At 49.7% G+C, this 15,314-nt stretch overlaps 1 protein-coding gene across 5 annotated transcripts in view; it reads right to left on the reverse strand.

Moving 5' to 3' along the window:
* The window catches only part of PPARA (peroxisome proliferator activated receptor alpha), an 88,823-nt gene extending 73,911 nt beyond the window's left edge, over nucleotides 1-14,912 (reverse strand). For 4 of the 5 annotated variants that reach the window (XM_063622518.1, XM_063622517.1, XM_055253966.2 and 1 more), the window contains exons 1-2: nucleotides 14,777-14,912; nucleotides 13,502-13,583 (exon numbers count right to left, since the gene is read on the reverse strand). The gene's annotated coding sequence lies outside the window, so the exon portion shown is untranslated. Of the gene's footprint in view, nucleotides 1-13,501; nucleotides 13,584-14,461; nucleotides 14,654-14,776 lie in introns of those variants that run through there. The other variant, XM_055253968.2, reaches the window with a different exon arrangement.
* Between the last annotated feature and the right edge of the window lie 402 nt (nucleotides 14,913-15,314).

Below are 15,314 nucleotides of genomic sequence, written 5' to 3' on the forward strand. Positions count from 1 at the left end.
GAGCCACTGTCAGAAGTGCAGTTCCCTGGCTGAGTGCGGTGGCTCACACCTGTAATCCCAGAACTTTGGGAGGCCAAGAGCAGGCAGATCACCTGCGGTCAGGAGTTTGAGACCAGCCTGGCCAACATGGCCAAATCCCATCTCTACTAAAAATACAAAAATTAGCCAGGTGTGGTTGCAGGCGCCTGTAGTCCCAGCTCCTCGGGAGGCTGATATGGGAGAATCACTTGTATCCAGGAGGCGGAGGTTGCAGTGAGCCAAGATCATGGCACTGCACTCTAGCCTGGGCAACAGAGCGAAACTCTGTCTCAAAAAAATAAATAAATGAAAATAAATAAAAATTTAAAAAAGAAATGGAGTTCCTCATCTTAACATTCTCAAACCATCCCAAATTTATCAGCCCTACATTTTGAAATAGCTACTTGTCTCATTATTTTTTTACTTCCATAGCTACAAAGAAGTAATTCTGTAATCTTCAATAAAATCCATAGACTGAAATAGGAAAACAATTACATTTCTATCCTTAATGTTTTCCTTATATTCAGACATTACCCAAATAATAAGTTTCTCATTAAAACACGAATAAAATTTTCAAACAAAAAACTGTCACCGTTTAATAAGCACAAGAGTGTAGATTTAAGTGGAGAGGAAGGCTTCATTGAATACCTCCTATGATGGGCCACCTTCTAGCAGCTGAGGGTGCAGCCGTGGAGAAAACAGAGAAACATCTCTGTCGTCATGGAGCCACCATTCTAGGGAGGGAATACGGGTACGAAACAGACAAATCAAGAAAGCATGTACCGGCCGGGCACAGTGGCTCATGCCTGTAATCCCAGCACTTTGGGAGGCCAAGGCCAGCGGATCACCCGAGGTCAGGAGTTCGAGACCAACCTGGCCAACATGGAAAAACCTCATCTCTACCAAAAATACAAAAATTAGCTGGGCGTGGTGATGCATGCCTGTAATCCCAGCTACTTGGGAGGCTGAGGCAGAAGAATTGCTTGAACCTGAGAGGTGGAGGTTGCAGTGAGCCGAGATCATGCCATTGCACTCCAGCCTGGGCAACAAGAGTGAAACGCTACTTCAGAAAAAAAAAAAACAAACAATTTACTGTATGTAAATTATATCTTAATAAACCCGAATTTATTTATTTATTTATTTTGAGGCAGAATCTCACTCGTCACCCAGGCTGGAGTGGCGCGATCTCAGCTCACTGCAACCTCCCTAGTTCAAGGGGTTCTCCTGCCTCAGCCTCCTGAGTAGCTGGGATTACAGGCGCCCACCACCACACCCAGGTAATTTTTTTGTAGTTTCAGTAGAGACAAGGTTTCACCATGTTGGCCAGGCTGGTCTTGAACTCCTGACCTCATGTGATCCGCCCACCTCAGCCTCCCAAAGTGCTGGGATTACAAGCGTGAGCCACCGCACTCGGCCAGCCTGACTTTAAAAAACACCAATACAAATCCTCAAACCCATCTCCATGGCCGGTTTCTTGGGAATTAATAGAGAGTGGGGAGTCAGCCGTGGAAGGCTGGCAGCACACATCCTTGTCACTCCCACGGGGGAAAGCAGTGTGGGTGACTTCTCCAAGGACATCAGGGAGCCAGCCCTGCTCTCACTTGATGCAGCAGGGCCCAGGAGCTCCAGGCAGGATGTGGCTGTCTCCCTCCCCACCAGCCCTGGCTGGGCAAAGCATGACGTGGCTGCCCTGGAAGGCACAGACCACTCATGTCACATCGCTCTGAGAAAGGGGCTTTGGGAAAGGCCTGCATTTGTCTAGGGAATCATCTGCCTCTCATTTCTATCAAACCAAATGGAGTCAAGCTCGCCACAGCCAGGAGCCTGCTCTTCCTGCTCCACGGCTGCTTTTCAGGGAGCGACTGTCCTGCTTATGTGACTGTGGTGGAATCGTGGCCATGAGGGCTCATCTGCTTTTCAGGCTGGAACTATCAGTGACAGAGCAAAGGCTGAAGCCATAACTAGCAGGCAGTGTGTCTTCAATATAGGTCATTAGATGTATGGTTAGAGTTAATAATCAGTTAGGATTTAAATTCTGCTAACCTATGTGGGTCAAAGGGAGTTTAACTTGAGCACTTAATGCCTTTAAGATCATAATCAGGAGAACTAAAATGAGCTCTCGAGTTTCTTGGATAATTTGTATTCACTCTTTCCTCTCCTGGACTTGGTTCTTTAGTGAAAGGAAATTCCGAAGTTTAAAGACAACCACATCTGGAGCCGCACATTCCGTTCACTGGCAGGTGCTGCACACATGCCCCGGCGACCCCTGTGACCCTCTGTCCCCGCTTTTTCCCCTCTGCGGGCTGCTCTCAGTTTCCCTCCGTGCCTCTCCTTGAAGCTGGGAGTCTGCCAGTTAAGCGATGCAGTGGTTGGTAGTGGCAGGGAATCATGCCTGCTGTTTTCCACAGCAGGACAGCCCCTGGCACACAGTATGTGCTCAGTAAATATTTGCTGAATAAATAAATGAACTGAGGAATGAATGACTGACGTATGCCCCTAATAGCTGCTCAAGTGAAGGCAGAATTCGTCAAATCAGAGTGACTCAAATGCCGTAGGTTATCTGAAGGACAAAACTCCTGCCTCTAGTTTGGGGGAGCAGCAAGGAAGGCTTCAGGAAGGAGGTGGCATTTAAGACTTGAGGAATCACAAGCGGTGGGTACCCGGCAGGAGCCGCAGGCTCCCAGAGCCAGTCCTGAAGCACCTACCAGCAAGAGGCTCCGGGTTCAACCATGAGTGATGAGCCAAAGATTCTGGCCTCATGGGGTCTAAGGGAGAGCCGCTGTCACCAAGCCACCACTTGAATAAACACTGCCTGAGTGCATCGGAGGATGCACTCAGGTGTTACAAGTACCTGCATCAGCGTACAACCCCGGCAGGTGGTCCAGGGAGCCTTCCCTAAGAGTGAGTTTAAGCTGAGGTCTCAAAGGTAGAGGTCACAGGGGTGCGAGGTCTCAAAGGTAGAGGTCACAGGGGTACGAGGGTAAGGGAGTGTGTCTCCGGCACGCCCAGTGCATGAGAAGAACCAGAAGGGGCTTGTGTAGAGAGCGTGTCGGTCAGTCCCTGGAATGTCAGGCCCATGCCCTCCTATCAACCTCTCATCCCATAAACATTGGATGGACGGGACAACATTAAGATGGGAGAGGCAATGATAAGCAAGGAAGCACCTACCAAGCTCACACTACCTGCCAGGGGCAGCAATCCAGAGAAACCCTAGCATGCACCCCTCTTGTAGCTGAGGGAAACTGAGCCACAGGCCAGCATCTGAGAGCTGCTAAGTGGTGGGTGAGGACCCTGCACCTTGTCCTGCCTTTGATGTCCCCCACCCCAGCCCTAGCAGGAGGCTGGCAACTGAGACCGAAAAGGGTCGCCAGGGTGAGGGGAGGGGAAAACGCAGGACAGCCCAGAATCAGACACACTGAGCATGACAGCCTCCGGGAGGGCCCAGGTGACATCTGGAAGGCGGGTGGGTGACAGGTTTCAAGCTCACAAGGGTGATGGCGATGTGCAGGGGGCCTCGTGGAGCCAGAGGGGGTGGGGGCATCCAGAAAAGCACAGGGATCGAACGCTAGCGCGGAAAAGGGAACGCCGCTGAGGGCTCTGAGGAAGGCGCACACACACAGTCGGAAAGTCCACATCTGCTCACCTGGTCCTTTGGTGATTTAACTTCACATGTATAAAAATGATACCTGGTGGATGGAAGTGTTACACCTTAGGCTAGAATCTCATCTTTTTTTCTCTCAGAAGAAATTAATTCCTTTTCTGAGTTCTAATTTTTATTTACTTATTTATTTATTTACTTATTATTTTTGAGACGGAGTCTCGCTGTTGCCAGGATGGAGTGCAGTGGTGCGATCTCGGCTCACTGCAGCCTCCGCCTCCCGGGTTCACGCCATTCTCCTGCCTCAGCCTCCTAAGTAGCTGGGACTACAGCCATACCACGCCCAGCTAAATTTTGTATTTTTAGTAGAGACGGAGTTTCACCCTGTTGGCCAGGCTGGTCTCGATCACTTGACCTCGTGATCCACTCATCTGAATTCTAATTTTTAATTGTTCCTTCTTTTCTTTCAGAGGCTTCCTCCTTGAAGAGTCTACAACAGACCTGATACCATAATTGGGCATACATCCTTCTGAAATCCCTTCTAGAAAATGATGTAATCTACTAAGAAAGCCCACATTTGAATTCATTCATTCCAAAAGCAGTCTCTGCCCCCTTCCTAGGTTTTGAGCTGTTTTTATGAGTCCATGGAAGCTGCCATGGTTTTCTCTGCATCCATGGCCGTATTTTCCCTCTGGGTTCTTTTTTCTTTTAAGTCTTAAACCTCTATTAGTATTAAAGATTGTCAGTTGTGCTTGAGTGTGGTTAAATATTCACTTTCACTTAGACTTCTGACCTAGACCCTAACAGCTAACCTTGCTAGATTCATCTAAGTAAAGGGAATGCAGCAGGAAAAAAAGCCAATAATTTGTGGTTTCCAGAGTGAAAGAAAAATACCGGGCTGGACATGATGAATCACACCTGTAATCCCAGCACTTTGGGAGGCCGAGGCGGACAGTTCACTTGAGCCCAGGAGTTTGAGACTAGCTGAACATGGCTAAACCCCATCTCTACAAAAAACACAAAATCTAGCTGGGTGTGGTGGTGCGCACCTGTAGTCCCAGCTGCTCAGGAGGCTGAGGTGGGAGGATTGCTTGAGCCAGAGAAGTGGAGGTTGCAGTGAGCTGAGATCGCGCCACTGCACTCCAGCCTGGCGACAGAGTGAGACCCTGTCAATAAATAAATAAACAAACAAACAATATTGGGCCAGGTGCGGTGGCTCACGCCTGTAATCCCAGCACTTTGGGAGGCCACAGCAGGCGGATCATGAGGTCAGGAGTTTGAGACCAGCCTGGCCAACATGGTGAAACCCCATCTCTACTAAAAATACAAAAATTTAGCCAGGCATGGTGGCATGTGCCTGTAGTATCAGCTACTTAGGAGGCTGAGGCAGGAGAATCGCTTGAACCCAGGAGGCAGAGATTGTAGTGAGCCGAGATCGCACCACTGCACTCCAGCCTGGGTGACAGAGTGAGACTCCATCTCAAAAACAAACAAACACCAATATAGCTTTCTTATATTGGCACCCTGCTAAATACTCTTCACATTCTCTGTTCCCATGTGAAGCCTGGGACTTTGAAGGCATCGCTACTGCTCTGAATTGAAAGCTTCCACTTACAGCGTTCTCCTGGAAGGATCCCTGCCGACTGCCACCCTTAGCTGGGAATGTGAGCCTGCTCCTCTGGGTTCAGTGCATCAGCCCTGGATCCAGTGCACCAGCCCTGGATCCAGTGCACCAGCCCTGGATCCAGTGCACCAGCCCTGGATCCAGTGCACCAGCCCTGGATCCAGTGCACCAGCCCTGGATCCGCACTTCCCAGCCCTTCGCTGGCGGTTCCAGACAGTGGTTTTCAGGCTGCTGCAGCCGTGGTCGGCGTCTTCCATTCACAGCTTGTGATCGGAATCTCTGTCCCTTCACTACTTCTGGGTGTACACACCTTCTTGCCTGGGTCTGGAAACCTCTTCCTTGGCTTTGGAGGAATTCACTAGGCACCCACAACCCATCCTCAGTGCCATTGATCATCACTTGTCACGCACGTTCTTTGAACCCTGTTAGTGCCAGCTTTTTCTCTCAAGGATCCTTGGCTTCAAACACATTTAAATACCCTCTCCCCTTCATGCCTCTCATTTTCCAAAGCCTTCTTCCCAGGATAGCACTCTCCTTTGAGTCCCACCTTCAAGATCTTCGCATAATTTAACTTAAAAAATGCCCTCTTTCAGAACACCTCGCTGAATAGACTAGATTAGGCTTATTTTTATGATTTGAATATTACAACAATTGAGTGCCTTCCTTTCTGGAAAAGGCTCTCAACAAAGTGAGTTTTTCTAAGGAAAGAAGAGAATGAAAATCGCGTTCTAAACTTTTGTGCACTTCTGATTGCTTGCTTGTGAATCACAGAGGAGCCGCGCAGAGATGGGAAGCCCAAGCTCCCTTGCCTGTATCTGGTGACAGGCTCTGTAACATTTGTCAAAGTGGGGGGAAAAAATGACAATCGTACTACTCAAGCAAAATACTCTGCTTCACGAATTGTAAAGTCCAAGGACACTGTCAAAAGGTCAAATACTGCCCTGTTTGTTTCTATTAAAATAACTTTCACATACTAAGAGATGATTCCAATTTAAAGCAAATTTCTAACTTCTCTGAACACTTTTTTTCTTTAAACATCATTTGTGTTAATTTCATCCCCAAGGCACAGATAGAAAAACAGAAGCCAGGTGTGGTGGCTCATGCCTGTAATCCCAGCACTTAGGGTGGCTGAGGCGGGCGCATCACTTCAGGTCAGGAGTTTGAGACCCAGCCTGGCCAACATGGTGAAAGCCCATCTCTACTAAAAAATACAAAAATTAGCCGGGCGTGGTGGCACATGCCTATAATCCCAGCTACTCAGGAGGCTGAGGTAGGAGAATCACTGGAACCCAGGAGGCAGAGGTTGCAGTGAGCCGAGATCGCGCCAGTGCACTCCAGCCTGGGCAGCAGAGCGAGACTCCGGCCTCAACACCCCCTACAAAAAAAAGAGACACTATCCCAGTTGTCAAGCTGTCTCACAAAATGAGCTAAAATGAGACTGCAGTCTAGAATTTATCAAATTTACTCAGAATCCTAGGCAGAGGGCAATATGTTCCTCATGTTAGCAGCCCACTCGATGTTATTTTGTTCCATGTGGAAAACCGCCTGAAAATGCTTCACAAAATTCATACCATTTAAACATCCCTATTACCATTTCTTCCATAGATAATAGAAGAAAACTTGTTTCAGATCATCAAGATTTGCATGTCACTTGATTAGGCAATCTGTATTTTACAAGCCATATTGCTGAATTATAAACACGCATTTAAATTCTCATGTAAAGCTGATCACGAACTTCTTAGAAAGGGACATATCCACATGTTGACCTCTAAATAACTGGGTCTCTTTTACTGAAACTTGGCAATTTGTCACCTTGGTGTGGTTATCACATAACTGCAGACGTATTCAGTTACAAATGGATGCAAAAAAACTTGGGGCCTTCTGAGATGTGCAGTGGTGCGATCTCAGCTCACTGCAACCTCCGCCTCCTGGGTTCAAGCAATTTTCCTGCCTCAGCCTCCCAGTAGCTGGGATTACAGGCACCTGATACCACGCCTGGCTAATTTTTGTATATTTAGTAGAGACAGAGTTTCACCATGATGGCCAGGCTGGTCTCAAACTCCTGACCTTGTGATCCGCCCACCTTGGCCTCCCAAAGTGCTGGGATTACAGGCATGAGCCTCTGTCCCTGGCCTCGCTCACTCTTAAAAATGAAAAAGGAAAAATGAAAGGGGGTGGGGGAGCTTCAATATCCTGCTTTAATACAGCCTCATCTCAAACCATTCCTATGAAGCTCATAATCTTGGAAGCCATTAGTCCTTCTGTATTTGCCTTCCTAACTCTCACTATTCAAAATGATGCTCTTTCGGAGGTTGGCTTGCGGTCTGTAAGTTAAAAGTATAAAGCAAGTAAATCTGAATAGAAATCTTCATTCCACTCTATCTGCAAATCTCTTAAAATGAAGCAAAATAAAAGCAGTCCGACGAGTCCTGCCTCCTGAAACACAGACGATATTTCATCTGAGTTTTCTCCAATTTCTCCTGGGAATATTTTAACGTCACAGTCACAGCAGGAGAAGGACCCTCACCTTGTTAAAAATATCAGTGCTGCTCAACTCACTTCCCTTTCACCATACCCGTTCCCTATGAAGTCAGTTGTTTTGAATTTAAATCCATGATCTTGCAGAAAGAAAGAGGATTTTATTTAAATAGATCCTCAGGTCATCTTATAAAAATTCTATTTAATCCATAATATACCCCAAACCTAGTGCTGATTACGAAGAGAACCATTTCAGCGGCACCCCTCACCTTCCTAACACCACTGTAGTGGGAAGTACATATTGGACATCTGGAGGAAACACCTGCTCCCTACAGAAGGAAGAAGGGCTCTCTCTCAGTCTAGGTGTGGGGGAAGCTGCAGAGGCCTGGGGCAATTTCGCTGCGGTGGGATGGAGCGGGCCATCACCCCTAGGTGCGGCTGTCTGCACTCCTGTTTAGGTGCCTCCCGCCATTCAGCCAGCTCCCACCTAAATCTCAGTACTGTGGTGACCACGGAGGCCCATCAACACATTCTTCTTGAATTAAATTCTATTAATCATGTACTTATTCAATGAACATTTACAAGTACCTACTCAGTTTACACGTCTAGTGGGGCAGAAATAAATAAGACATCCTCTCTGCCCTCAAGGAGTTAGACTCAGTGAGGACAGTCAGACTAACAGGAACAGGGGTGCAGGCAGTACCGGGTCCTGGCTCGACGGAACTGTGTCCGGGCATGGGGAGATTCACTGGGCCTGCATTTCAGCAGATCCCTCTTCAAGATGAAGAGGCCTGGTCCAGGTATGCCATGGAGTTGGAGTAAGAGCAAACACAAGGTGTAGCCCTGCCAAAACCTGAGGTCACAATCACCTTCAAAACACACAGGAGGCTGGGTGTGGTGGCTCACGCCTGTAATCCCGAGACTTTGGGAGGCTGAAGCGAGTGAATCACCTGAGGTCAGGAGTTCAAAACCAGCCTGGCCAACATGGTGAAATCCCATCTCTACTAAAAACACAAAAATTAGCTGGGCGTGGTGGCGGGTGCCTGTATTCCCAGCTACTCGGGAGGCTGAGGCAGGAGAATTGCTTGAACCCGAGAGGCGGAGGTTGCAGTGAGCCAAGATTGTGCCACTGCACTCCAGCCTGGGTGACAGAGCAAGACTCTGTCTCAAAAACAAAAACAAACACAAACACATAGGAACCACTTGTAACAACTTTATTGTACTGGTGGAGAACTCTCACTTGTATATTCCAAAATGAAAACCAATTTTGGTGTGTAAGGGGTATGGTAGCATGTTGCTTTCTGAAAGCCTTTGACAAATCCTAAAATGGCCACAGTGAAAACAACACAGGTATCAGACCTGGCTAAGTGAGAAATGCAGGAGCCAGCGGTATGTCCTCCTTAAGACACCTCCTGAGATGCGCAGTTTTTTAAGCTGCCACTTCACAACCTTTCAGAGAGGTGGTATGGAGAGGAACTTCATTTTCTGATGAGAAAGCAGCAGTTTAAAGAAGGGAACAAAGGTCTCCAGGCCTGGCAGGCAGCAGCTAAGGGGCTAGAATCCAAATCTCATGATCAATGACCTAATACCTTTTCCACTATATCAAGCTGCTTTGCAGATACAAAGCAAAACTTCCAAATTTCCAACCACTTTTACCATATGTGAGCCTCAAAACAAACGCAGCTGAGCTGCAAAGATAACCATGATAGGGTGAGACCTAGCAAGGAGTAAGTTCTTTTCTTTTCAAATGCATAAACTTTCAAGACACCATAATATCACTATTAAAAGATGCTAATTAAATATCTTAAAAGCAAAGAATGCACACACCTCTGAGTAACGAGCAAATCCAGTCCTGTCTGAAAAATGTGCCTGCATGGTGCTCCTTTCCACAGAAGCTCAGTGCATGCAAGCGGCAGAAATACTTGGAAAAAGAAGCACATTCTTTTAAACATGGGCCACTGGAACAGCTAAGGCTTTCTCCTATTTGATTCTTACCTTAAACCCATCTTATCACCAAGTTGAAAATGTAAATTCTGTGCCCAAGTTTCCCTAACCACATGGCCTTAAAGGTGATCTAGCTTATTCTGTGCAATTCATAAGGCTGAAATGACAGACATAGCACATTTCTACCCCATAGTCAGAAACTATTCCTTTTTAAAAAGTATCTACAGCTGGGCATAGTGGCGCACACCTGTAATCCCAGCACTTTGGGAGGCCAAGGTGGGTGGATCACCTGAGGTCAGGAGCTCGAGACCAGCCTGGCCAACATGTCAAAACCCCGTCTCTACTAAAAATACAAAAAATAGCCAGGTGTGGTGGTGGGCACCTGTAATCCCATCTACTTGGGAGGCTGAGGCAGGAGAATCGCTTGAACCCAGGAGGCGGAGGTTGCAGTGAGCTGAGATTGCGCCATTGCACGCCAGCCTGGGCAACAAAAGCTAAACTCCATCTCAAAAAAAAAAAAAAAAAAAAAAGAAAAGAAAAATGGACTCTATGCCAAGCTACCAAAAGCAAATAAAAACAGAGATTCTCAAGTTCCAAAAAAGCAGCAATTAGGTCACAACCTCTAACTGCAATGTTACAAAATTAGCACAAACGTTAAAGAAAAACCACTGACTACTTGGAAGTGAAGACACTTATCCTATTTGCCATTAAAAATATGTCCATGCACACACAGAAACCAATAGAGCAAAAAAAGAGAAGAAAAATTGGCATGTTTCAAATATATTTATGATGAGCAAATACATATTTTAATTAATGTGGTTTTTTATTTTTAAAGAAAGACCACTTAGGCCTGGGGCAGTGGTTCATGGCTGTAGTTCCAGCACTGTGGGAGGCCGAGGCAAGAGGATGGCTTGAGCCCAGGAGTTTGAGACAGGTCTGAACAACATAGCAAGACCCCGTCTCTGCAAAAAATACAAAAATTAGCCAGGCCTGGTGGCGTGTGCCTGTGGTCCTAGCTGCTTGGGAGGCTGAGGTGGGAGGATCACCTGAGCCCAGGGAGGTCGAGGCTGCAACAGGCCGTGATCGTGCACCTGCGCTTTAGCCTAGGTGACACAGCGAGACCCTGTCTCAAACATGAATAAATAAATAAAATTTAAAAGACTACTTAAAGATGACTACATAAATATTTATTTATTTTTTGAGACCAGGTCTCACTCTGTCACCCAGGTCGGAGTGCGGTGGTGCCATCTCAGTCACTACAATCTCCACTTCTCAGGCTCAAGGGATCCTCTCACCTCAGCCTCCCAGGTAGATGCACACGCCACTGCACCTGGCTAATTTCTGTATTTTTAGTAGAGGCAGGGTTTCGCCAGGTTGCCCAGGCTGGTCTTGAACTCCTGGGCTCAAGCAATCCATCCCCTTCGTCCTCACAAAGTGCTGAAATCATAGGCGTGAGCCACTGCGCCCAGGCTACTTAAATATTTATTACAAAAACAGACTCTCCAAAACAGCACACAAGAAAAAGAACACTGGCCACCAATTACTAAAGAGTAAGATGTCCCGGTAAAAATAGGTTCTTCATCTTTTACCATGATGAGGATTATCTTTAAGTTTCTATTTTATATTCTGGTATGAAAATCAGTTTCATGGATTCATGCTTGTCTTGTTCAGCACTGCGGACAGTAGCCCACAGCAGCTACTCAGTAAACATTTATAGAAGGACTGCATTAAATATATACACATATATAAAGAGATTGGCTAAATATTATTGTATCTAAACACAATGGGATATTATATAGACATTTCAAATGATGCGGAAATGTTTTTCACATAGAAAGATTCTTCATAACCTAAATACTCGATAAAGCAAGTTACAAAATAGTTTATAAAGAAGACACATTTTCTCTTTCTTCTCTGTCTAGTTCTCTCTCTCTCATATATGCAATTTTTTTTTTTTTTTTGGAGACAGAGTCTTGCTCTGTCACCCAGGCTGGGGTGCTGTGGTGCCATCTCAGCTCACTGCAACCTCCACCTCCTGGGTTCAAGCGATTGTCCTGCTTCAGCCTCCTGAGTAGCTGGGACCACAGGCGCCCGCCAGCATGCCCGGCTAATTTTTGTATTTTTAGTAGAGACAGGGTTTCACCATATTGGCCAGGCTGGTCTCAAACTCCTGATCTTGTCATCTGCCCGCCTCAGCCTCCCAAAGATTACAGGCGTGAGCCACCGCACCTGGCTGATACACAATTTTTAAAACTCTGTTCATAAGTTTGACAAACAGGAGCTAATGAAAACCACTGCAGTATTCGATGATTATGGCATATCTCTTACTTTACATTTAAGATGTCAGAAAAGGGCCCGGCACGGAGGCTCGCACCTGTAATCTCAGCACTTTGGGAGGCCAAGGCAGGCGGTTCACCTGAGGTCAGGAGTTTGAGACCAGCTCGGCCAACATGGTGAAACCCGCCTCTACTAAAAATACAAAAATTAGCCGGGTGTGGTGGTGAGTGCCTGTAATCCCAGCTACTTGGGAGGCTGAGGCAGGAGTATCGCTTAAACTCGTGAGGCAGAGGTTGCGGTGAACCAAGATCGTGCCACTGCACTCCAGCCTGGGTGACAAGAGCAAAACTCTGTCCCCCAAAAAAAAAGATGTGGGAAAAGAAAGAAAAAACATTTTTTCTAATGTCAATTAGTTAATTAATTTTATTTATTTATTTTTGAGACGGAGTCTCACCCTGGCGCCCAGGCTGCAGTGCAGTGGCACAATCTCAATTCACTAAAACCTTCACCTCCCAGGCTCAAGCGATTTTCCTGCCTCAGCTTCTTGAGTAGCTGGGATTACAGGTGTCTGCCACCATGCCCAGGTAATATTTCTATTTTTTTGTAGAGACAGGGTTTCACCATGTTGGCCAGGCTGGTCTCGAACTCCTGGCCTCAAGCGATCCGCCCACCCCGGCTTCCAAAGTGCTGGGATTACAGGAGTGAGCCACCACACCCAACTTGCCAGTTAGTTTACTTTTGCTTCAGAGTTGCACAGGTCATCATCAGCCCCAGTGTCCCTGGTCTCTCATGGATGGTGACCACACAAATTTGTATCATCTGGCCCGTTTCTTCAGCCTATCCCTGGCATGTTCTGGCATGGGTCTATCTCAACAAGCCATCTGCTTAATATTCAAATCAAAACGAAAACAGCTCAGAGACAGTACACTACTTGGTACCAGTAAGTGTGGACAGCCCAAGGGTCTGCTAAGCACTCACATTTCTCAAAGTTAACGTTATCAAGTTTTAAATTACACAAAACATGCCTGCCATGAAGCAATGAAGTTCCTAGCAAAACTCACACAGTAACTCAGAACTTCAGAGTGAATCCTAGGCCGGGCGCGGTGGCTCACACCCGTAATCCCAGCACTTCGGGAGGCCGAGGCAGGTGGATCATGAGGTCAGGAGTTCAAGACCAGCCTGGCCAAGATGGTAAAACCCCGTCTCTACTAAAACTACAAAAATTAGCTGGGCGTCGTGGCAGGCGCCTGTAATCCCAGCTACTCGGGAGGCTGAGGCAAGAGAATCGCTTGAACCCCAGTGGCAGAGGTTGCTGTGAGCTGAGATCAGGCCACTGTACTCTAGCCTGGGCGACAGAGCGAGACTCCGTCTCAAAAAAAAAAAAAAAAAAAAAAAAAAAGTGAATCCATGCACATGTATCTTACTTTCAGTCTGAAAACGTATCTAACCTTGCATCACAAAGTAATAACCCCCAGATTGCTGGTCTGTAGTGCAACAGAAGTAAACACTGAAAACACTTAAATATTTCCATCTGCAAACAGTAAATTAAACCTTCTATTTACCTGTGGTGACAGCTTCTCAGTTCTGAGCTTGTCTTGCCACAAACTGTGACTCCACAGAGCAGACGGGGCCCTGAGCTTCAGCCTGGCAGTAAGAAGGTGAAGGAGGAAGTGATTACGGTTGTTCTCTGGATGCCCCCCAACTCTTCACCTTGGAAGAGGAAAGTCATGCTGACCCTGCCCCGCAACTACACGGGTGTCGCAGGGTCCTTCCCAAGAAAATCCTGTGTCCTTGCCCTGACCCAGTTCCCCAAGGCACCCTTATCCCAAGGAGGCTGGGAGAGGAGGGGCCTCCCTGGTTTCCTGGCAGGGGTCGGCCAGGGCGGCTGGGGCTGACGTGGGCGTGCAGCCCCGGAGGTCCCACGAAGCCCAGGCCATTGGACAACTGTGGGTTTTTCTTGGAAAGAATCCTGAGGCTTGGAGCACACTTCCTAACTTTTAAAAAAGACTTCAGCGAAGCTCAGGCTTGCAGTTGTGCCCTGTTGGGGTGCGTGAGGGGGCAGGGCCGACCCTCCTGACTTCCACTCGCACCATGCGGGCCGCGCAGCTCGGGACTCCAGAAAGACCTGGGCGCCCGACCCGCAGCGGCCCCGACCGGGAGCGACGTGGCACGGCTTCCGCAGACAAGCCACCCGGCCCAGCGCAGCCTGTCCGGGGTCGCCCCGCCGCGTTGGGGCACAAAGTGCGAACCGTTCCTCAAAGGTGGTCGCAGCTGGAGGAACAAACACGCGCGTCTCCGTCCGACAGCAGCAGCCGGGCGCACCCACCCAGGGTCCGTCTGTCCGGGGCCCGGGTTTCCTCCCCTCGGGGATCCCTGGAGGTCTCGGAAAGCACCCTCTGAGTCGGGGACGCCCCAGCTCCACTGCGCCGAGGAAAGGGCAAGTCCTGATGTCCCCGCCCGTGGGGCCTCCCTCCGAGGGGACAACCCGAAGACCCAGAGTCGCTGCGGTCCCCAGACCCGACCTCCGCGCAGCGCCAAACCCCAGGGACAGCCGCGGACTCTGGGGTTCCGGGCAGGCCTCCAGCGATAGGAGGGAGGCCGAGCTGGGCCCCGGGATCCCTCGCACGAGTTCTCGGTGTGTGTCCTCGCTCCTCGCCCTCAGGTCCCCAGCCGCGCACCCCGGGACCCCGGGTCCCCGGGACCCCGAGACCCCGGGCCCCGCGCATGCGCCGCCCAGCCCCTGCCCCTCCCCCGTCCGCCGCCCTACGGGTCCCGGGACCTGGGAAGCCCGGACCGCGGACCCCCGCGCGCGTTCCCGCCCGCCCGCCCCCGGGCACCTGGGCCGCGGTCCGCCGCCTGCCGGTCCGTGGGGCGAACGCCGAAGGAGGCGGCGCCGGGCAGGGCGCTAGCGGCCGCCTCCGCCCCCGCCGCCCGCTGCCCCCGCCGCGGGGCCGCCGCGTCCACGGCCCATGCCCGGCGCCGCCTCCGCGCGTCCGTGCCAGCCGCGCCCCAGCGACACGCACCGCCCCTCGGCCCGCCCCCCGCCCCGGTCCGCGCGAGCGAATGTCCAGAGGCCCGACCCGGAAGCCCCGCCCGCCCCGCGCGCCCTCCGGGCCCCCGGCCTCGGCCCCGGGACACACCCCCCGGAGGGCGGCGCCTGATTGGCTGCTCGCGGTGGGCGGGGCCCCGGGAGCGCTCAGCGGCTCCCACCTAGCGCCTAGCGGCCGCTGCAGCCAAGAGAAACTGAGGCCGGAGAGGTGGAGGGACTGTCCAAGGTCACCGACGGGACACCGCTGAGCATCGGCGCCCCTCCAGCGCGGCGCACCGGGGCGGGGCTGAATTCGAGGCGGGGACGCGCGGCCGCGGTGCGGGTGG

Source organism: Symphalangus syndactylus, chromosome 18 (assembly GCF_028878055.3).
Source record: "Symphalangus syndactylus isolate Jambi chromosome 18, NHGRI_mSymSyn1-v2.1_pri, whole genome shotgun sequence".
Classification (NCBI taxonomy): Eukaryota; Metazoa; Chordata; class Mammalia; order Primates; family Hylobatidae; genus Symphalangus; species Symphalangus syndactylus.